The following is a 15,520-nucleotide window of genomic DNA, read 5'->3' as shown; positions in this document are numbered from 1 at the left end:
GATGACTTCAGGGCAAAGGTGGTTTCTATGCTTGTTGATCTCTTTGGGTTCCTGATTTCACTTTAATTTTGGCCTGTTATTTCCTTATTGTTAGTTTCTGGTTGATTTTAAGATCTTTTTTAGTCTTTTTCAGGGGAAAGATTGGGCCAGATAACATAGCTTGTAGTTAAGGAGCCAGGGAAAATTCTTCTTCATTTCACTCCAGTGTTGAGAGTCTAGACTTGGATCTGTGTCTCCTACAGTCATTGCTGGCCATGTATGGCTATTTAAATTAAAATTAAATAAAATTAAAAGTTCTGTTTGACAGTCACACTAGCCCCAGTTCAGGTGCTCAGTATGCAAGTGTGGCTGGTGGCTACCACATTGGACAGTGCAGAGATGGGACATTTCATCATCATGGAGCATTTTGTTACCCAGTGCTCGCTGGACTCTTGAGAACCTCATCAGGGATTTGCAGTGGTACGTGGGTCTGCTTTGGAGAACCGCTAATACAGGTGTCCTTGACGCTTCGAGTTTGACTTTTTCTGGAGTCTGACTAGAGCTGGAACGGCTAGACAGATGATGAAGCCTCTTTGATAGGCTTATCACGGAGCCTGTCCGTAAGGTGCGGTGTGGGTTCTCAGACTGGTATAGGTGGGATCATCGGAGGCTGTGGTGCACAGAGTAGAAAACCACTAAGTGCTGATATTTAACTTACAAATATCTGCCTAGTGCTTACTTAGGGTGTCTGTTTCACTTTTGTTTTGTTTACAAAATGTAGCATTAATTTGAAAATTATCAAAATTAAATAATGAGTCAGAAATTAAATTTTACCCTGAGCTGAAGTCTCAGGTATTAGTGATTGAAGTTGCCTAGTTATTGTAGTTTGCGTAGAAGCAGGTCTTTTTAATAGAAAGAGCATCTTATCTAGGAAACAGGATGTGGAGGTTCAAATATTGGTGCTTTGCCTTTAGTCATGTGACTTCGGATACTGTGTGTATCTATAAAATCTAGTATCTGTGATCTTCGAGGCGCTGTGTGCAGTTACTATGTGGGGCGGTGTACACATGTAAAGTGCTAGGACTGTTGACCCTTGAACAGTACAGGCCGCTGGATGCCCCCCATAGTTGAAAATCTACAGTTAACACGTATTTCGTATGTGTATTATATACTGTATTATAAAAAGGTAAGTTAGAGAAAGGAGGATGTTAAGAAAATTATGAGAAAATCCATTTACTGTGTGGCGCGTATTGAAAAAAATCTGTATACGTGGACCTGGTTGATCAAGAGTCAATAGTATTAAATACCTGTCTTGTGCCTGGTGTAGTTACGCCCCCGGGGGCACAGACAGGCGGGGGGTGATGCAGTGCGCTGGCAGCGTGATGCCCAGTGGTAGCGCCAGGGCAGAGTGCTCTGGGGACCTGGAGGGCGTGTCCCCCGTCACAGTCAAGCTCAGAGGTCAGCAGACTTTCTCTGTTAAAGGTCAGAGAGTAAACATTTTAGGCTTTGTAGGCCACATAGGGCCTGTCACATAGTTTTGTTTTTTTTTTTTTAACAATCTTTAAAAAGGTAAAAGCTTTTATTAGCCCAGGAACCCTACAAAAACTGGCTGTGGACCGGATGCTGTGACCTCCGCAGGTCTGGCTGTCTGCAGGGATCTGTAGAAATTGAGTGGAAGGTGGGAAGCAGGCAGGGCCTTATGGAGGACATGCCCCCTGTAAAGGTGCAGAGGTGTGAGAGGCTGGGGTTTGTGGGACTCTGTTTTTACCAATGTTTAGGAGTACGGAAAGGATTGCGTCGAGAAGGAGCTGGGTTGATACCATTGGCAGGATCAAAACAGCGTGTGGCTGACTCTGACGGGAGCAGATCATCTGGCAGGAGGGTGGTTGCACCAGGACAAGGGTCGGTCAGGGAGGTGTTGCAGTAATGCACTGCAGAAGGGAGAGGACCAGGCTTTGGTCATTAAGGGAATGGCTGCCTGGTGTCTGTCGCCCAGCTAGTAAAGTGATGGGCAAAGTTCAGATGGTCCAATTTAACAGCCTGTGTTCTTTTAATTATACAATTACATTGTACACACAAGTGAAGAAGGCCTTAATCAAGGGCATGACTGAGGAACTGGAGAGAGGGTGATTTGAAGCCTGTTTCTCAGTCAAGTCTCCAGGCTCAGACCAGGGAAATGAAGAGGCGGGGCCGAGAGAGGGGGTGTCCAGAGCAATTCCAGGATGGCTCCCAGATTTCTCCCTTGGTGAAAAGTCCATGAAGATCTTTTTGTTTTTAAGTGCTTACTGATCAGACTGTTTGCTGTTTAAGGAGGAAATGCTCTCTCCTAGGTCCATGAACCCTAGAAATAGTAAGCAGAATTGTGTGTACGCACACGAGTTGTTTTCCTCGGGTAGGAACGCTTGGGCTTTCTTCCCATTATCAAAAGTGAGCCCAACCCCAAGGTGGGGGCACTTCTTGTTATTAGACTGTAGACGTCTGACACTCTGCACAGGTGTGAGGCTGTAGGGAAGGCTAAGCATCCAAATCACAGGACTTTTACTTTAAATGTAATAAATCCCAGACCACTACATAAAACACACACACAAAAAGCTGTCGCCTAAGCCCAGCTGTACCAGTTGAACTATAACAGCCGCCAATGAAGATGTCTCCCCTCCCCTCCAAAAGACAAAACAAGGCACAGTTTTGGTACATAGAAGGCCCGCCAGGTGTTTGGGACTCTGATTGGCATGGATGTTTCAACATGCTGTTGTGCATTAGATGAAGCTAAAGTTTATAAACTATTAGGCATATCTTAATAGTCCCATAGCTATGAGAGGTGGACCAGTGTTACTTTCAGTTGGCTCTGTCAATTCCAAAAATGAGTGTAGTTTTTCTGTCCACTCAGAAGTGCATTAGTAGTTAATTGTTGTAAGTACCCAACCCCCACTGTTACAGTTAGCTCTTCGTGAACAAACGCAGGAGGAACTGGACAGCTGGTGGTTAATGTTCGCACCAGGCAGATTAATGTGGTATTCTGGAGTCTAAACTGGATTGGTTCATGTTTGACATCAGCATTATATGTAATTTAGGAATTACAGACTACAGATTATAGCAATCCCTGCAGAGTTTTGCTGTTTTTGATGATATATGGCTGCCCTATAGAAGATGAATATTAGAGGGGAGAATATTAGAGGGGGGAGTTTGGAAATGGGTTCATGTCTGAGAAAGTTTCCCTTTTCCTGTTGAGAAAAACTGTGACCTCCATTAAGGGCCAGGTGTCATGAATGGCAAAGATGTAAGAATGATGGAATTCATTGATTGTGTAGATGTTAGAAGTGAAAAACCCTAGGCTGTTTAAGATACCACCTTTAAGATTTCAGGTAATTGTGATTCCAGTGTAGGCAAAAAGTTTGGAATCTCCTTGGCTGTGTCATGGCAAAAAAAAGCTTTGCTTTTTGCTTTGGAAAAAATACATTAGTTGTGTCCTAAGGAATTGACTTGATAAAAGAGGTAGCAGGAGTAATTTAGTTGTCTACGTATGAATTAATTTTTGACAGGTCACAATTGATTATTTGGTTGGTGAAGAGTTCATGTTTGATTTTCATCTTTGAGTCTGTCCTTTCAACCATATCATTGGAAATTTTAAACTTTTCCACTGGGTGTTTGCCTCCTTTATTTTTATTGTTTTAGATAGTCTAGGATTTTAGAGGTTGATCTAAATTTAGGGATCATCTGGTCCAGAGCTCCCACTTTAGAGATATAGAAATAACCCAGAGAGGGTAAATGGCTCCTTGATAGTGAGGGAGGAGAACTCTCAAGACGCTCTCAGCTGTCTTGACTTTTAGCTCACTGGTGATCTTTTTAGTAGATGAGAAGGGTGTGAAGACAGCTTATAAAACTCAGGTTCCCTATTAACTGTCAGGAGATTGAAAAAAAATTGATGTAACTGAAAAATGGGTAAGAAATGGACACAGTTGAATCTGTTGCTCAAGCTGTATCCAAGTAACATGTGGTTTGCATTCAGTCATTTATTTCTACATTATCTTGGATATTTAAGAAACGACAAAACAAAGGGGCGCCTGGGTGGCTCAGTCGGTTAAGCGGCTGCCTTCGGCTCAGGTCATGATCCCAGGGTCCTGGGATCGAGCCCCACATCGGGCTTCCTGCTCAGTGGGGAGCCTGCTTCTCCCTCTCCCTCTGCCTGCCTCTCTGCCTACTTGTTCTCTCTATCTCTCTGTCAAATAAATAAATAAAATCTTTAAAAAAAAAAAACGACAAAACAAATCTCACACATGTACATATTCTAAGTTTTAGAAGACTAATAATGCCAGTTCTTCTCACTTATCTACCAAATTTAAAGCATTTTCATGAGTCACTTTTGACTCTTGAGCATCTGCCCTGGTGGGGATTCATTAAAAAAAAGATAGTCCTGGGGTGGCTGGCTGGCCCAGTGGGTGGAGCATGTGATTCTTGATCTTGGGGTTGGAGTTTGAGCCCCACGTTGTGTGTAGAGATTACATAAATAGAGTTTACATAAAGAGATAAGTAAGTCAATTAAAAGAAAAGGACGATCACTGCCTCAGGAAGCTTTTGGGTATGTCAGTGGTCCTGAAAGTAGTGTATGTAAGAATCACCAAGGAGAGTATATTAGAAATGCAAACAGGTGTGCCTGGGTGCCTTAGTCAGTTAAGCGGCCTACTCTGTTTTCGGCTTAGGTCATGATCTCAGGGTCATGAGATCCAGCCCTGTGTCTGTGGTCAGTGCTTGGGATTCTCTCCATCTCCTGCCCTGTCCCACCCCCTCATGACTGGCTCTTTTTCCCTCTCAAAAAAAAAAAAAAAAAAAAAAGCAAATGCCTGGTATTATCCCACAGAGATGTTGAATTATCGTTCCTGATATGGAAGGCAGTCACCTGCATTTTAAACTACCATCCCCTCTTGCTGAAGAAACACTGCTGTAGTGTTGGTGAAAATACATGGTAAATCATCAAGACCTGGAGTTTGGGAGGCCCCCAAGACTACCTGCAGGTTCTGTGGTTCACTAGAAGGATTTACAGAAGTCTGAAAAGCCATTATACTCATGGTTATGGTTTATTACAGTGCAGAGATGCAGACAGAAGTCAGTGAAGGAAAGGCACACAGGCGAAGTCCAGGGAAGACCAAGGATGAGCTTCTAGTTGTCCTCTCCCAGTGCAGGGTGCTGACTTCTCCCAGCACTGATGCTGCCAGCCAGGGAAGCTCACCTTCCAGGGTATTTATCAGGGGGTTGCCCCTAGGCACTGCCTGCATGGCTGAGTTCAGTCTGCAGTCCCTCTGGAGATCAAGCTGGTGTTGTGTGTGGCCCAAGGCTCCACCAGAAATCACATTGTTAGCATAGACTGTCTGGTGTGACCCAAGGCCCCCGGCTAAACGAAGACCGCCATATCAGGCAGGAGACTCCAAGGGCTCAGAGGTGACTTCCCAGGAGCTGGGAAATGGCCAGATCTTTCTTGGGGCAAGCTTAATCCTTTACTGCAGGAAGCCTAAAAAATATATTATTATTTCTGTCATTACTAGGGAGTTCAAGAAATTACTGCTTTTAGGTAGAAGATAGGTTGCAACCACATGTAGTGTAATTGCCACAAACTAAAATACCAGAATTTCTGCACACAATTGAAGATGTCTCCAGAAGTGTGTCATACTTGACACCTGTCGTAATGTTGTCGTCAGGAATTTGAATAAAGATCAGGAGTTAATGCTGGGAGACTGTTCATTTTTAGAACCAGAATTTTAAAATATTTCGACAGGTTGTAACGAAGTGCTAAAATCAACAAAGTTCAATTAATAAGGAATAAAGATGGAATGGCAGACTTAAGTTAAAAAGAAAAAAAACATCTGAGAAGTTAAAGATGTGTGATACGTGACTTAGCTGTACCTGCGTGCGGAAAATCGGGGGAGGTTGACTGAAAGGGATCGGGGGGGCTTCTCTGTGAGGGGGTGGATGGTGGATATTTTAGGTTTTGCAGACTAATAGGCAAAATGAAGGATATTATGTAAGTACTTACATAACAAGAGAGAATACGAATTTCTACAAAATTTTTATTGACAATTCCAAATTATTATTAAGTATGCATATATGTATATTATAATACAGGCCTACTGATAAGAATGGAATTTTTTTTCAGGGGGAGGATTGGATAACATTTTTCTTAACTGGAGTTCAAAGTTAGTGTTCCCTATCATCACAACCAATTACATATGTTCATCTCTTGGTGCTGATCTGCACGACAGATTTACATATGTCATCTTTGACAGTGTCTTCATGCCTATGGGTGTTCTTGGACACTGATATCAGTTCCGAAGCATATCATTTCAGTTTAGTGTATTCATTGTTTGGCAGACATTTATAGAATTCCACTAGATCCTTTTTGATGTTTGCCTTTCCACACGTCGTTACAGTGCAGATTAATCTCTTCCGATTGATGGTCTGATGGAAGTGCTTCAGTAGCACGATCAAGTGGATTTTGAAATACATGAATTTTCATTGTACTTGCATTGAGGTTTGAGAAATGTTGCTGGAACTGTAGTTTGATTTAGAAAACACATCTGCTGCAGATCTGTGCAGGGACAGAAATCCGCTTCTCTCTTCTCTAGCTTTTTTTAATTTTATTTTTTATTTTTAAGTAACCTCTATGCCCAGCATGGGACTTGAACTCACAGCCCTGAGATCAGGAGTCGCGCACTCCTCCGACTGAGTCAGCCAGGCACTGCTCTGACTTCTGGCGGCATGAGAAGCGTGTGTTTGGTAATAGTGATGACTGAAGGAGGGTCTTTTTGTTCAGAAAGATTTCAGTCTTGGCTCTGAGGTTGAGAAGTCACAGCAGAGCCTTGCACAAACCATTGAACTACTGTGTGGTAGGACAAGTCAGGCTATTTTCATGAAGTTTGCTGTTGATTGTTGCTACTGGCTCAGTAACACATGATGGATTAGAATACTTTCCACAGAGCACCTGCTGATGAATAATACATTGAATAACCATAGCTTAAACACTTTAAGCACCTTATAGTTCATAATCTTTGTAAATTTTCCAGCTAACCCTTTTTCTGCTCTGCAGATATTTTTACTGTCATCGGTTATAATCTGTCTTAGCAGATTCTATTCCAGGTTGTATTAAATTAGTGTTTTCTCAGTGTCTTTGAAAGTGTTCTCACCAGCAGTTCCACACGGACTGCTCTCAGAGGCCCCTTCTTCGGTCCCATTGACTCCTGGAACAAACAGCTGAGCAATGTGGGTAACACCTGTTGGTTCAGCAGCAACCAAGGAAACCCACTCAGTCCTTCGCCTCGTTCCTTCACTGACTGTCAGTGATGTTCCTGATGTCCTCCCCTTGGAGCAACTGTTCTTGCTGAAAGGCTAGTCATTTTCAGCAAGTTTACTTTTCTCAACACATTTCTTCTGCTGTTCAGTCAAACATGATTTAATGAACGCCTTGTCATCCATGTAAGGTGAGGGACCATTTAGGGTTTGGAGCAGAGAAGTGACGCCATCTGATCTAGGTTTGGAACCAGCCCGCTGTGGGGAGCGTGTACGTACACTACGGTGGCAGGGCTGGGAGCGGGGAGGCCTGTTCCGAAGCACTGTAGTCATTTGGGTGAGTGATGATGGTGGCTCATGTCACGATGATGTTGGTGAAGGTGATGACAAGGGGACAGTGTCTGGGCCTGTTTTGTGGGAAGAACCAACATTACTTGCTGACAAGACTGGATGGGGAATGTGGGAGGAAGATGAGGCAGGGATGATACCCGCTGTTTCTCGCCCCAGCAGTTGGAAGGTGGACGTTGTCATGAACGGAGAAGGCTGTGTGTAAGAAGGTTTGTGGGGAGGGGTCAGCACCTGGGCTTGGAGGTGTTGGATGTTTTATGCAGTTCTCTTTGGTGATGCTCCATTTCTCCAAGGGACCTAGAAGTGGGTCCCAGCATAGGGTACACCTGCCAGGGTTTGGTCAGGAAAACACGGGCCGTTCCAGACAGTTTTTTTTTTTTAAGATTTTATTTATTTATTTATTTGAGAGAGAGAGAGAGAGAAACAGCATGAGAGGGGATAGGGTCAGAGGGAGAAGCAGGCTCCCCGCCGAGCTGGGAGCCCGATGTGGGACTCGATCCCAGGACTCCGGGATCATGACCTGAGCCGAAGGCAGTCGCCCAACCAACTGAGCCACCCAGGTGCCCCCTAGGCAGTTTTTAATACAGGGAATTAGAATCTATCACTACCATTGGGAGGGGTGGCAGAGTTGAAGAAAATAATATTTCTTTTCATTTTGCCAATCTTGCCTCTTACTAGTTAACTTTAACTTCCACCCTGAGTTGTAGCAGGAAGGGGTTTTGGGAGAGGTTGCTTTGCCTTCTCCTTGGTGGCGCGCAGAAGGCCGAGGTGGTGGCTGTGGTGCAGAGTGGACAACAGTGAACACAGCAGCCAGACGGTTGGTCTGAGCCGGAGGGACAAGTTGTAGCTTTGTTAGCGTAGAACGAGCATTTGAAGTGAGCTTGCCTGGGAGGTAAGCATAGCCGAGAGGAGAAAGGGCAGAGCCCTGGGGGACTCTGGAAGGAGAGAGCATCTGTGGGGTAAGAAGGAAATCGTGAGAACGGGAGTGGGAGATCAGCTCTTGGCAGTTGCGGAAAGGTCGAGACCTGAGCTCTAATGGTTGGATTGAGTAATGCAGAGGTCATTGGTAAGTCTTAGAAGGAGACGTTTCTGTGGAGTGGTGGGGGCCAGAGCCAGTGGGTTTAAGAGATGAAAGGAAAAGAAGAATTTGTGATATCGAGTATGTTGTGTGTATGTTTGTTTGTGGAATTATTTGTACACTAGCTGTTTTAAAGTCCTTGTGGGCTGATTCTAATATTTGTTTCCTTCTAGGTATTGGCTTATGTTGAATTTCTTCTCCCACAGGAATTGATACGTTTCTGGTTCTTGCTATGCTGAATAAGTTTGGAGTGTGCCCTCCACATTTAGGATATTATGTTAGGAGACTTTCCGTCGTATTAAATCTGCCGATTTGGTGGTGGTTTGAATTCCAGTCTTGCTTCCTAATGCACCTGCTACAGTTTACTTTTCAGAGTGGTCAGATAGCTTCTGTAGTTATTCTCTCCAGCCTTTTTTTTTTTTTTTTTTTTAAGATTTTGTTTATTTATTTGACAGAGAGAGAGATAGTGAGAGCAGGAACACAGCAGGGGGTGTGGGAGAGGGAGAAACAGGCTTCCCGCCGAGCATGGAGCCCAGTGTGGGGCTCGATCCCAGGACCCTGGGAGCATGACCGGAGCCGAAGACAGACGCTTAACCAGCTGAGCCCCCCAGGTGCCCCTTGTCCAGCTTTTCTAGTTGCTCTTTCTAGGACAGGCAGGAGGGAATGTGCTTACTCTTCCTTACCTCGATCTGGGACCCTTTGCTTTGCAAACTACTTCCAATTAGACAGGTAATGATCTCCAGTTTCACTTAGGCCATTGATGCCCACATGACTGTGTCTCTTGAGCAGTTACCACTCCCAGGCCTTGCAGGAGATTTCCTTCTAAGTACTGCATGAATTTGGTTCATGGGTCCTTTTGGTGTCTCTCTCAGGTAGACAAAATGATCCTTAGGTATACTGTAATAGCCGTTAGTTCTCTTGTATATAATTGAAGGGTTGCCTTGTCTTGAATATGTTAACTGTGCCTATTTATTTGAGTAGAATAGTGTTTCTTTCACATTTTTAAGCCTTTGCACAGTAGAATTTTCTGGGGATGTTATTTACAGTGTAGAACAGAATGGTGGTTAATAGAATGGGTGTTGGACAGGTCTTGCTTTGACTCTCAGATTTGATTCTTGTTTCCTGCATGTTGACCAGGTTACTTAAGCTCTAAATGTTTTCTCATCTGTTAAGTAGAGATTATCATAACTCTTATAAATGTGATATAACATAGTTCTCAGTACATGGCTAGTTAGGGAAGGATCAGCCTGCGGTTCAGCAAATGCAGTTCCTAACGATGTAGTTATTTCTGTTGTGGGAATTTATTTTTTTTAAGATTTTATTTATTTATCTGAGAGAATGAGAGCATGAGATAGGGATGGGTCAGAGGGAGAAGCAGACTCTCCCTGAGCAGGGAGCCCGATGCGGGGCTCGATCCCGGGACTCCAGGATCATGACCTGAGCCGAAGGCAGTTGCTTAACCAACTGAGCCACTCAGGCCCCCCTCTGTTGTGGGGATTTAAAAGCTAATCTTAATCATTCCCTGATGAGTTTGACCAGTGTGTCTAAGAAGTGCAAGCAGTTTGTATTCACCATTTACTCTGCATATAGAACAGGCAACTTATTGTTGTTTTCCTAATATTGGGTTTTCAGAAATTAGTAATACTGCCTCTTCATTTCCCTAATGTATTCACGTCATCAGTAGCTTACTACCAGTTGGACGGCAGACCCCGTACCACGTGCTGGCACACAGATGAATGGGATGCAGTGACCTGTGACCTGTGAGCTGCTCCACCGTCTAGTGTTAGAATGTGTTTGGCTAGAAAATTATTTTGAAGCATAAAGAAGCTTTTCTTTGTCCAGATAACTTTCATGATCATGTTCACAGTCTTTATGTATCTTTGGTTTTTCAGAAAGTTACTTGTGACCTGTGTTCTTCAGAGTCCAGGTTACGGCTTGTGTGAGTGCAGAAACCACTGGTACACTGAGCTTAGAGGAAGGGACACCTGTGTGACGTGGTTGTGCATTTTGGACATTAGAGACCTTCACAGATGACTTAAATTGTTAGGATGTTGTGCATTAAGAAATAGTGGGTTTGGGCTTTATTTGGCAGTTAGCATCAAGCAGACCGTTTCTTTGCCAGGGGCTCAGCCTACATGGTTGATTCAAGCCAGATATCTTATGATTTGTCAATATGTCATGTTGAATGTTACTCAATTTTAGAAAGAAATTTTCTGTCATGTTTGTTTTGGAAAGCCCAAATCTTGCCCATTGTTTTAACAGGAATAATACCTGGGTAACGGGAAGCCAGAATAGCATCATGATTCTAAGATAAGCTAGTGTGTGAATGCCTGATCGCGCTCTCCCTTGTTTGCTGTGTGACCTTGGAATATGTCTTAATTTTTTTTGGACTTTGTTTTCTCATATGTAAAATGGGAAAAGAGTAGCAATCAGCTGGGGCTGTGAGGATTCAGGAGCTAGTGCTTGTAAAGCACTTGGGAGAGAATGCTATGACACCACACCCTCCGCAGATGGAGGTTGTCACTGTTGTTGGGGCGAGTGAGAGGCGGGTGTCAGGGACTGTCCAGGTTGGACCATGCACTGAAATGAGAACATTAGAAGCAAAGTGATTATGCGGAATTTGTTACATGTTCAGGAGGCGTAGGTTCAGAGTGTGTTGTGACTGGTGGAAAATTCTCGTTCGCATGTTAGAGAGGAAGAGGGTTCAGAGCAGCCTGAGCATCTCTGTGTATGTATCTTAACATGTACCCACTCATGCCAAAAAGAGAGGATCCATCTTGCAGATATCTTCAAGGAGATGACAATATATTGCATTGTATAATGAGCCAAGTTTAATTTTTCTTAGTCTGGAGCAAACGAATTTAAGCATTTTAATTATGGGGTTTGGGAAATATCTAGTTTCCTGCCATATTTGAACTAGTTCAAATTTTTATGCTTATATTTTATCAGTTCCATATTGGATGTGGCATGCCCTAAGCTGCCCGCTGTTCAAATGGCAGGCATGCAGGAGGTCCAGTGGTGATAAAATGCAATGGTGCCATTTGCTTGAATTCTCGTTAAAATAGAAAATAAAGTGAGGAGCAATTATAAGGCACTCAGAGCCAGTGTATACATTCATTTATTCATCGTTAGGTCATTCACGCATCAAGTACATGTGTTCTGATTATGTGTCTTAGGTGTTCAGTACAGTGCACACTGTTGGTCATAGAGTGGTGAGCAGAAACCAGACATGGGGAGTAACTGGGCTGTCTTGCCTTTGCACTTAGCAAGGAGAATAAAGCCAGTTCCAGCAGACTTGCAAGATTTCCCTGAATGACATTTTCAGGTTTATACTCCTAACAGAAAAGAGGCAATAAACAAACAAACAATGACATTAAAAAAAGAGGCCTTCTAAAGAGCAGATGTTACTCACCTGCCACAGCCACTGGGGCTTTTTGACCTTCACTTTGGTTTTATTTACTAGTGCTTTAATTATTTATCTGGCATGGAGGTGCTGAGGCTGCATAGCTAAAAGAGGCTGTCGTTGTCCCCAGAATCTTGCTGTTTGGGGGCAGGAAGGCACTGACAGGCCGGATTTAACAAGCACTCTAGTTTGTTGAACAGGAAGGTACACCACGGGAGTCCTTTGGGGCAGGGCTGTGTCTCTCTCGTCCGCTGCCGTGTGTCCCAGGGCCTGGTGTGGTGCGTGGCATTCTGATCAGTCACTCCACAGATACCCCTGTCACGTGAAGGAGTGCTGAGGGGGTACAGGAGAGAGGTGTTTCACCTGGGGGAAGGGCTCGGCTCCCACCGCACGTGCGTCTAGCTTAGCCTGGGGAGGAAGGTCCAGGTGGAGGAGGTGTGAGGGAGGGCACAGGTTGTTCTGTAAACTGAAAATGGCTTAATTTTGCTGCTTTGTGGGATTCACGGGAGATAGCATGAGAGACAGACTGGGCTTGATCATTCAGGGCCTGACAGGTCATATCAAGGAGTTGGGATTTTCTTTTCTTCAAAAGTAGTAATTCTAAAGTACTAGAAACCCCGTGTCCTGATACTCAGGCCGGCACTCTTTTCGTATTACACGATGCATGTAATGTCAAGAAAGTATCATCAGGTCTTGGGGTTCCATATCCGTTAGTGATAGCTGGACTGTTAAAGTTCTGTAAGTCCCTGGTGGACTTTTCATCCTTGGGAGCATGAGGATATAGGATAAATATTTGTTTTCTTGGGCGTGAAAAAAAGTTGAAACTCTTTCAAGGCAAGCAAGGTCAACATGTCTTTGAATTCTAGTTCTCTAGAAGGATAGCAGGTATGTGTAGTAGATACTCAATACCTGAATAAATGCAAAAAACAAACAGAAACCCTTTGCTTTTGTGTATACTGTTGTCGCGGGCACTGTACTGGATTCTGAAAGGTGGCAACTGGATGAGAAATGATCCTCTCCAAAAGGTCTTTCCAGCCGAGTGAGGGAGAGAGAGAAATGATAGTACAGTGGGTGAGTCCTGTGATAGAGATGTGCACAGGGCAATATGACGGGTAGTCCTCTTTCTTTCTTCAAGCCCCCACATTCTTAACCTTTTTTATACCTATTGTTTATTTTCCCCATACCTTTCAATAGCCTCTTAGTAATTTTTCTGTATAGTTAGTCATATAGACTCATCTCTTTTTCACATTTTATTCCTGGCAGACAATTTCCTGGAGATCTCTGTTCTCTTCTTTCCTGAGCTGCCTGCTCCTGAGGCCTTTTATTGTGTTGTCCCTGGATGTTCCTCTGTTCTCATCCTTTGGCTTTTGTCCGGAGTTGGATTTTATGTTTGTGGCAACTTTTGTCTTTGTCTTTCTTCACTGACTTCTTCATTTCGGTGGAGTTAATTACCTTTTTTTAAAAGATTTTATTTATTTGATAGAGGTAGAGAGGGAACACAAGCATGGGGGAGCTGGAGAGGGAGAAGCAGGCTCCCCGCTGAGCAGGGAGCCCAATGCGGGGCTCGATCCCAGGACCCTGGGATCATGACTTGAGCTGAAGGCAGACGCTTAATGACTGAGCCACCCAGGCGCCCCGGAGTTAAGTACTTTAAAAAGACAGTACAGCGTCTTTGGACAAGGTGAAGACAGCCTTCGGCATTCCCTCCTCTGGAGCAATGCTACTCCAACATGGACTTGTTTCCCTCTCTCCTGGTGTACAGACACCATTCTGGAATCTCCCTTCATCCTCATCCTGGGGATTCCCTTATCCCTTCTTCATGGAAGCTCATGCCTTGCTCATATTTTGTTGATGTTCATGTTTTGGTGGAGGACTTTCTCCAGTGGCTTTCTGACATAGGATGCTTAGGAGGCAAACCTTTTGGGACCATGTGTGAATCAAACTTGATTGATAGTTTGGGTATAGAGTTCTGTATTGGCATTCATTTTGGTTCATAAATTCAAAGATTGCTCCATTGCCTTCTTGTTTTCATGTTACTGTTTTAGAATTCAGAAGCTATTCTGATTTATCTTTTGTATGTAACTTTTTTTCCCTCCCATCTTTAGAAGCTTGTAGGAGTTTTAAAATTTGTCCAAGTCTTTTGAAATGTCATGATGGTATACTTTGTGTGGGTCGGTTTTCATCTACTGTGCTGCATATTCATTGGGTCCCTTCATCTGGCAACTGGTACTTTTCAGTTCTGGGAATACTTTTTGGTGTTACTGTGCTGAGCTTTTCTCCCTTTCGTTTCCTTATTTTGTTTTTCTGGAAGTCTTTATAATCCAGAACTTGCCTGTCCTGGGCGAAGATTGTAATTATCTTAATACTTTTTTCTTCCTCCTTCCTTTGCTCCTTCTCCTCTGCCTTTTTTCTTTCTTTCTTTGGTCTTTTTATTATCTGTTCAGGGAGATGACTTCAATTTGACTTAACCTTCTTCTTTAGTTTATTATTTCTGATTTCAGAAAGGTTCTTTAGATTTCCAAGGGCTCTTTTTCTGTTCTTCGAGAAGAACATCCTGTTTTTGTTTATTGATCACAGTGTTGTCTTACCTCTATATTATTGATAGTTTGTATAGTCTCTGTTTCTTTCAGGTTTTTTCCTTCCTTCTCCTGTCTGACGTGGTGGGGCCCTTTGACTTTTACATCAGAATATTCTGGGGGGCCATGTGTTAGGGGGTCCGCAGTGTTAGTATCTTTAGGTCTGTCTTTTGGGGCTGATCAGATTCCCCAGAAATATTCACCTGTCTCTTTCCTATAGAATTCTGACTTCAGAATCTGGGAGCCAAGGGTGTGCGTGTGTGGTCTGTTGTAGGGGAGCTGGAGAATTCACCATTCACTGTATATACAGTCATTAAATCTAGCTCTGTTCAGTGTAGCTGGGCAGGGTGACTTTAGTCCATAGATGTCTCTGCTTTTTCCAGGGAATGACCCCCGAATCTTCTGTCAGAGTGAGGGGGAGTCACATTGTGCCTGGTGTTGAGGTTCTAGTTTCAGCTTCCATGGCCTTGCCCAGCTCCTCTGTATTTGAGGCTGCGCCTTCTTTACCCCCGTTCTGTCTGCGCTGGTCTTCCAGGACACTGCTGTGCAAGGGGAATTGGTTCTCAGTGTGTCCCACTGCTGAATCAGAATCTGGCTCTCTTGTGCCTGCTGACTCATTTACTGTACTTCCATCTTTTATATTGTTTGGGTCTCCATCTTCCATGTTAGAAGATTTTCTCAGAGCTTCCAAAATCTTGGCCTTTTCTCCTTTCAGTTCTCCCTGTGCTGTTTCAAACATTTTTAAAAATATTTATTTGAGAGAGAGAGAGTGCGTGCACGCACGACAGAGAGAGCAGAGAGCACAAACGGGGAGGGGCAGAGGGAGAGGAGAGGGAGAAGCAGACTCCCCGCTGAGCAGGG

At 43.8% G+C, this 15,520-nt stretch overlaps 1 protein-coding gene across 5 annotated transcripts in view; it reads left to right on the top strand.

Annotated features, from left to right (window-relative positions):
* The window catches only part of PTK2 (protein tyrosine kinase 2), a 261,505-nt gene that overhangs the window by 10,078 nt on the left and 235,907 nt on the right, over positions 1 to 15,520 (top strand). The gene's annotated exons all lie outside the window — the stretch shown is intronic.

The sequence above is a fragment of the Leptonychotes weddellii genome, chromosome 4 (assembly GCF_054177405.1).
Source record: "Leptonychotes weddellii isolate Sample4059 chromosome 4, ASM5417740v2, whole genome shotgun sequence".
NCBI lineage: Eukaryota > Metazoa > Chordata > Mammalia > Carnivora > Phocidae > Leptonychotes > Leptonychotes weddellii.
The sequence above is the reverse complement of the archived record's forward strand: the minus strand, read 5'-3'. Positions and strand labels throughout refer to the sequence as shown.